Source organism: Apium graveolens, chromosome 2, assembly GCF_009905375.1.
Source record: "Apium graveolens cultivar Ventura chromosome 2, ASM990537v1, whole genome shotgun sequence".
NCBI lineage: Eukaryota > Viridiplantae > Streptophyta > Magnoliopsida > Apiales > Apiaceae > Apium > Apium graveolens.
The window spans coordinates 91306721-91314686 of NC_133648.1; the positions used below are offsets into that span (position 1 = coordinate 91306721).

Genomic DNA, 7966 nt, shown 5'->3' on the forward strand with positions numbered 1-7966 from the left:
GCTACTTCTTGGTTTATATATTACCAAGATTACAAAGTCAAAAGATAGAATCATTATAAAAACTATCGGGTCTAATGCTTTGTTACTTTGTTCTCTATTACCCGGTTAATAGGCTTCCTCATTCCATTTGCATATATCCCGACGCATGTGACCAGTTGTCACTGTCAACTGATGTTTGAATTCTTTATCCGTTGAATACATGATTATTCGTCGACTTTATGATCATCCGTTGATGGCTTCATTGATCATCCGTCGATTGCTAAATTAAACATCCGTTGATAGCCATTTGATCATCCGTCGATGGCTTTGTTAATCATCCGTCGATAGCTATTTTGGCACTTGACTTCATTTCACTTATGCAGAATTACATGACATCATTTATGTACAATTAATCAACCTATTCTACATATTTAGTTAAAGTCAAAATGACTTATATGCTACTACAGAATCTATACAAAGGTGTATGCAGAAATGAGCTACAGACTTATTATTACATAAGCTACTCACTCGATGGATAATAAGTCATCATCCGTCAATACTATAATGAGTTATCCGTCGGGACTATAATTCTTATCCGTCGAGTGCTACATTATTTCACTAAGTAAAATCTACTTAGGTGTTTTGTTTATGTCATCATCAAGTACACAACATATGCACAATAGGCGCTCAGCTTGCTGAGCGGTCGCTCAGCAGAGCTGAGCAGGTGTTCAGGGGTTTTCTGGATTTTTTTTTTCTTACCCTGTTTTTCTGATTTTTTTTTTTGTGGTTTTGGATAGATTACTAACTTCTAAGGGTTCCTGTAACAACAAATCATTGGTTGCCTCCCAAGAAGCGCTTCTTTTTCGTCATTAGCTTGACGTAGCGTGCCTTAATCAAGTTGACAATAAAACGGCACTAACCACTTCCCGGTTTGCCGTGTCCCCATAGTAATGCTTTAAACGCTGACCATTAACCTTGAATGCTTGGTCCGGATCATTCTCAAAAATCTCCACCGCTCCATGTGGAAACACAGTTTTGACAATAAAAGGTCCAGACCACCTTGATTTCAAGTTTCCAGGAAAAAGTCGGAGACGAGAGTTGATTAAAAGAACTTGCTGCCCCGACACAAATGACTTAGGATATAGCTTCCTGTCGTGCCACCTTTTCACTTTTTCCTTGTACATTTTGTTGTTCTCGTATGCTTGGAGTCAAAATTCATCAAGTTCATTTAGCTGAAGCATTCGCTTCTTTCCAGCTGCATCTAGATCATGGTTTAACTTCTTTAACGCCCAATAGGCCTTATGCTCAAGCTCCGTAGGTAAATGACATCCCTTACCGTAAACAAGTTGAAACGGGGACATCCCAAGTGGAGTCTTGTATGCTGTTCTGTAAGCGCCCAAACAGCTTCATCGAGCTTTAAAGACCAATCCTTCCTTGACGGACAAACAACTTTCTCTAGAATGCGCTTGATCTCTCTATTAGACACTTCCGCTTGACCATTAGTTTGCAGATGATAGGCAGTAGCAACACGATGATTCACATTGTAGCACTGCATCATAGAAGTGAACTTACGGTTGCAGAAATGCGACCCCTCATCACTTATGATTACTCGTGGCGTTCCAAACCTTGTGAAAATCTTCTTATGAAGAAAATTCAACACTACCTTTGCATCATTCGTCGGTAGAGCATTGACTTCTACCCATTTTGAGACATAATCGACTGCCAACAAGATGTATTGATTATTGCAGGATGAGACAAATGGCCCCATGAAATCGATTCCCCAAACATCAAAGACCTCGACTTCAAGCATCATATTTAACGGTATCTCATCCTTCCTCGTGAGATTCCCCACTCTTTGGAAACGATCACACCTTAAAACAAACTGATGAGCATCCTTAAACAAAGTAGGCCAGAAAAAACCTGCTTGCAGAATACGAGCTGCCTTCTTCTCACCACCATAATGTCCACAATAAACTGTGGAGTGGCAGTCTCGTAATATCCCCTCCGTCTCACAGAATGGGATACATCTCCTGATGATCTGGTCAGCTCCCTGTCTAAACAATTACGGTTCATCCCATATATACCACTTCACCTCAAGCAAAAACTTCTTCATTTGAGCTGTATTCATATTAGGAGGCATTATATTGCTGGCAAGATAGTTCACAATATCTGCAAACCATGGCTCTTCCTCCTGAACCGCGAACAACTGCTCATCCGGAAAAGATTCGTTGATTAAAGTCTTATCACATGAAGTAGACTCGGGATTCTCCAATCTAGAGAGATGGTCAGCTACTTGATTTTCAGTACCTTTTCGATCCTTGATCTCTAACTCAAATTCCTGTAGCAAGAGCACCCAATGAATGAGTCTAGGCTTCGAATCCTTCTTTGAAACCAAATAGCAGATGGCCGCATGATTAGTGAACACTGTCACCTTTGTCCCAAGCAAATAAAATCGAAATTTTTCGAAACCAAAGACTATAGCCAAGAGCTCCTTCTCAGTAGTGGTGTAGTTCATTTGAGCTCCATTTAAAGTCTTACTAGCATAGTAGACCTCATGAAAGAGATTATTCTTGCGCTGCCCAAGAACTGCGCCCACCGCATAATCACTCACATCACACATCATCTCAAAAGGCTCTGTTCAATCAGGTGCCGTAATAACTGGTGCAGTTGTCAAACTCTTCTTGAGCGTCTCGAATGCCGTCAAACATTCATCATCAAATTTGAAAGGCACATCCTTCTCGAGCAAGTTGCACAACGGCTTAGATATCTTCGAAAAGTCCTTGATGAAACGCCGATAAAAACCCGCATGACCAAGAAAACTACGGATTCCTTTTATAGAAATAGGTGGTGGAAGATTTTCAATGACTCCCACCTTGGCTTTGTCCACCTCAAGACCCTTGATAGAGACCTTATGCCCAAGAATAATGCCTTCACGCACCATAAAGTGACATTTTTCCCAATTGAGCACCAAATTAGTTTCCACACACCTTTTGAGCACCGCATGAAGATTATTCAAACATTCATCATACGAATGTCAAAAGACGGAGAAGTCGTCCATGAACACCTCGACATTATTCCCAATCATATCAGAGAATATAGCCATCATACATCTCTGAAAAGTGGCCGGTGTGCCACATAAGCCAAACAAAACTCTGCGAAAAGCAAACGTGCCAAATGGACAAGTGAAGGTAGTCTTTTCTTGATCCTCTGGTGTAATACATATCTGATTATACCCCGAATAACTATCCAGAAGACAATAATACTCATGACCGGACAACCTGTCAAACATCTGATCAATAAATGGAAGAGGGAAGTGATCCTTTTTTATGGCTTTGTTCAACTTTCTATAGTCCATGCATACCCTCCATCCTGTGACTGTTTGAGTGGGGATGAGCTCGTTCTTCTCATTTGCTACCACAGTAATACCTCCTTTCTTAGGTACACATTACACGGGGCTCACCCAAGAACTGTCAGAAATAGGATAAATGATTCCTGCATCCAGCCACTTCAGAATTTCTTTCTTCACCACTTCTTTCATGATAGGATTAAGTGTTCGCTGTTGCTCAACGGTCGGCTTACTACCTTCCTCTAGCAGAATTTTATGAATGCAGTATGAAGGGTTGATCCCTTTGATGTCTGCTATAGTCCATCTGATAGCCGATTTGAATTCTCTCAAGATCCTCAAGAGCTTGTCCTCCTCACTACCTGAAAGGTCAGATGCAATAATAACAGGTAAAGTAGATGCATCACCTAAAAAAGCATACCTCATGTGTTCAGGCAAGGGTTTAAGCTCCAAGGTAGGTGCTTCCTCAATAGATGGTTTGAGCTTTCCTTCAGTATTTTTGAGGTCAGAAGTCCCAAGAGATTCAAATGGCATGTCTAGTTTTCGCCTCCAAGGAGAAGCATTTAGATATTGTAGTTGCTCATTGCCATCCTCATCCTCAATGTCAAAATCCCCCACTAAAGCTTTCTCTAATGTATCAGACATTATCACATGATCAAGTTCTGAAGTAACCGCAGAATCAATCAAATCCACCTTGAAGCACTCCTCATCTTCTGTTGGGAATTTCATTGCTTTGAATACATTGAATGTCACATCTGGATCCTGCACCCGCATAGTAAGTTCACCTTTCTGCACATCTATCAAGATACGGCCTGTAGCCAAGAAAGGTCTCTCCAAGATTATTGGAATCTTCTTATTTTCCTCGAAATCCAGAATAACAAAGTCTGCAGGAAAGAAGAGCTTATCCACCTTTACTAGCACATCCTCCACTATGCCTCATGGGTATGTAATAGAACGATCAGCCAATTGTAGAGATATGTAGGTGGGCTTTGGATTAGGCAAATTCAACTTTTTGAAGATCGACAATGGCATCAGATTGATGCTTGCTCCCAAATCACACAGGCACTTGTCAAAAGACAACTTGCCAATGGTGCAAGGAATGGTGAAGCTACCTGGATCTTTAAGCTTTAGAGGTAACTTTTGTTACAGCACAGCACTGCATTCTTTCGTTAGAGCAACGGTCTCAAGGTCATCCAATTTCACCTTCCTTGAAAGAATACTCTTCATAAATTTCGCATAACTAGGCATTTGCTCCAGAGCCTCAGCGAAAGGTATATTGATGTGAAGTTTCTTGAACACCTCCAGAAACTTACCAAACTGCTTATCCAGCTTTTGTTGTTGCAAACTCTTAGGGAAAGGTGGTGGAGGATATAGCTGTTTCTCCCCTGTATTACCCTCATGCAGAGTGTGTTCAATAGTAGTCTTCCTTGGTTCCGCCGCTTTCTCCCATTGCTTAGCTTCTTCATCACCAACTTTAGCTTCTCCGTCTTTTGCTTTTTCAGCATCAGCAACTTTTCCAGACCTTAAGGTAATAACCTTGACTTGCTCTTTAGCTTCCTTCCTACCTGGCACTTCAGCATCACTGGGAAGTGTGCCAGGTTGATGATTGAGCAGTGCATTAGCTATCTGACCGATTTGATTTTCCAAGGTCTTGAAAGAAACCGCCTGACTTTTGCACAACAGCTTAAGTTCCTCAAAATCAGCACTAGAGGGTGGAGCTGCACCTCCTTGTTGAAGATATGATTGCCTTTGAGCATACTGCTGTGGTTGTTGGAATCCAGGTGGATTAAACTGTTTACTTATGCCTTGCTGATATGGTTGGTGAATAACATTCTGATGATTACTCCAGCTAAAATTTGGATGATTTTCTGTTGTTAGGATGATAAGTAGCTGGCACAGACTGCTGCGGTCGGTGATAATTGTTCACATACTGAACAGATTCATTAATAAGAAAACACTGATCCGTAGCATGAGACCCTGCACAAAGCTCACAGACTATAACTATCTGATTGACTCCATAGGTGGCTAGAGAATCGACCTTCATAGAGAGCGCTTGGAGCTGCGCTGCAATAGCTGTGGCTGCATCAACTTCCAGAATACCTGCTACCTTCCCAGGCATCATCCTTTGAGTTGGGTTTTGATGCTCATTTGCAGCCATCGTCTCAATCAGATTATAAGCCTCAGTATAGCTTTTGGCCCACAAGGCGCCTCCAGCTGCTGCATTGAGCATGGGCCGAGATTGGGCCCCCAAACCATTATAGAAACCAGTGATCACCATCCAATCAGGCATACCATGATGTGGACACTTTCTCAACATCTCCTTGTAGCGCTCCCAAGCTTCGCACATGGATTCTGTACGTTGCTGCACAAACTGAGTAAGAGCACTCCTCATAGCCGCAGTTTTCGCCATTGGATAGAACTTTACCAGAAACTTTTGCGCAAGATCTTGCCAAGTAGTGATGGACCCAGCTGGTTCAGAATGTAACCAGTCCTTAGCTTTATCCCTCAGAGAGAATGGGAAAAGCCTCAGCTTGATAGCCTCATCAGTCACACCATTATATTTGAAAGTACTACAGATTTTGACAAAATTCATGATGTGCATGTTGGGGTCTTCAGTCGCTGCACCTCCGAAAGAAACAGAATTCTGCACCATCTGAATAGTGCCTGGCTTGTAATATCCGGGATATATCGTGTAATTATTTTTGCTATTATATAATTATTATGTGTGTTCAGTATCTATTCTGTGAGTTAATTGTTAAGTGTTATCTGTACTTGAATATTCAAAAATAATATTAATTGAGTATTTTAATTTTTATATGTCCAAAATAAAATATAGATAATTGTCATATCTTCCTAATTATTTTTATGTTGGTTTATGGATTTATAAGAATCATATGAAATTTCTAAAATCTTTTTCCGGGTAATTAAAATCTATTTTATAAAAACGGGAACCAACCGACGTCAACCGTTGTTACGTTTTTGGAACCCGAAACTCTTTCGAGAACTCCTTCCTAACCTAATTGTAATATTCCGAGCATTTTCCATGTTTCGACTTTTTCGATCCGGCTTTAGGTTTGTCCTGCGCGGGTCCCGGCGCAACATTTTCGATACAATATTCGTTTCGGTAAATCAATAAAACCCGTATTTTCGATAAACAGGAGCTTTTTATTAAACTATCCCAATTATCACTTCGTAATACGTGTAACCAGGCGCTGAGACCAAGACCGCAGTACAAATTGTACTAATTTGGATAATTATCCCGAAAACCGATACCGTTTGGATCAGTTTTTACAAATAAACGTACCGTTTTATATCCGGAATGATCCAACGGGATACAAATTTTCCATAATTATAAATAGCCTTTTACCGTATTTTATTTCGTATCAAAATCATTTGCAGATAGTTAATTATATAATTTTCAGAGAAAAGCCCTAATTTCTTAAAACTGTTCTAAGAATCAAACAGCAAAACGAAGGCGTTACCGATCTCTGTTTTCAAAGCTTGAGTAACCAAAACGAAGGATTTGAAGTGTTCTATCAGATTCTGAGCTTTGTTTCACTGCAGAAATCAAGGTTATTTTTCTAAAAATTTATTTATTTTTGAATTTATTTTATTAAAAATATGAATTTTTGTTCGGATGATTGTTTGTATGATTTGATGATTGCATGTTGTAGAGCTTATTTTCCTGATGATTTTCATATGTCATACGTCTGATTTGGAGTTCAATAACATGTTCAAATTTGAGTTTGATTTTCGAATTTCAAAATTAGGGTTTATAACCCGTATGAATGTTCTTAATTGAAATTTGGGGGTTTCTTATTCTGTGATAGATTGATGATGTGTTATAGTGGGTTGTGTTCTCTGTGAAATTTGCAATCTAGTCGTATAAGTTTCATGAACCAACGAGGTCTGTAAAGAAGGGAGTTGTGTTTTGAAGTTTTCCGATGTTCGCCGGAAACTGAAAAACTTCACGACCAAATTCCGGCCAACTCAGGGATTGTTAGGATGAATTGATTGCATGGTTGTGTTCCTGATGTTGTGTAGATGTGATCTGGAGGTGTTGGTGGGGTGAGGACGCCGGGAACGTGTTCTCCGGCGAACCCGACTGTTTTCCGGCGACCCCGTGGAAAATTACAGTTAAGTACCTATAGTTTTGAAAACGATGCAGTTTGGTCCCTGTAGTTTCCAGACTTTGCAAAAATTGGATTTCTGTTTTAAAAATGTTTAAAAATCATATTTCCTATTTATTTTTATTATAAAAATTCATTTTTAATTTCTGAAAATTCTAAAAATTATTATTTTAATTCTGAAAATTATTTTTAATTCACAAATAAATCTAAATTAATTAGTTAATTAATTTCAGTTAATTTCTAATTGATTAATTGGTCAATTAATTCAAAAATTAATTGATTAATTGATTTAATTAATTATTAATTGATTTTAATTAATTATTTAATTAGCTTTAATTATTTAAAAATGATTTAAAAATTCTGAAAAAATAGTTTTGAGCTTTAAAATATTATTCTAAATTATTTCCAAGGCTCGATAATTATTCTAAAAATTATTTCGGAGCCAGAATGGGCCAACCGAACCCTGTTTATTAACCCGAAATTGATCCAACGACCCGTTTTAATTCCGAAAAAT

At 39.0% G+C, this 7966-nt stretch overlaps 1 non-coding gene across 1 annotated transcript; it reads left to right on the plus strand.

Moving 5' to 3' along the window:
• The first annotated feature begins 5610 nt into the window (after window positions 1-5610).
• On the plus strand, window positions 5611-5717 carry LOC141709810 (small nucleolar RNA R71). The gene has a single exon (XR_012570368.1). It is a non-coding gene; the product is annotated as a small nucleolar RNA R71 (small nucleolar RNA).
• Window positions 5718-7966: the final 2249 nt, after the last annotated feature.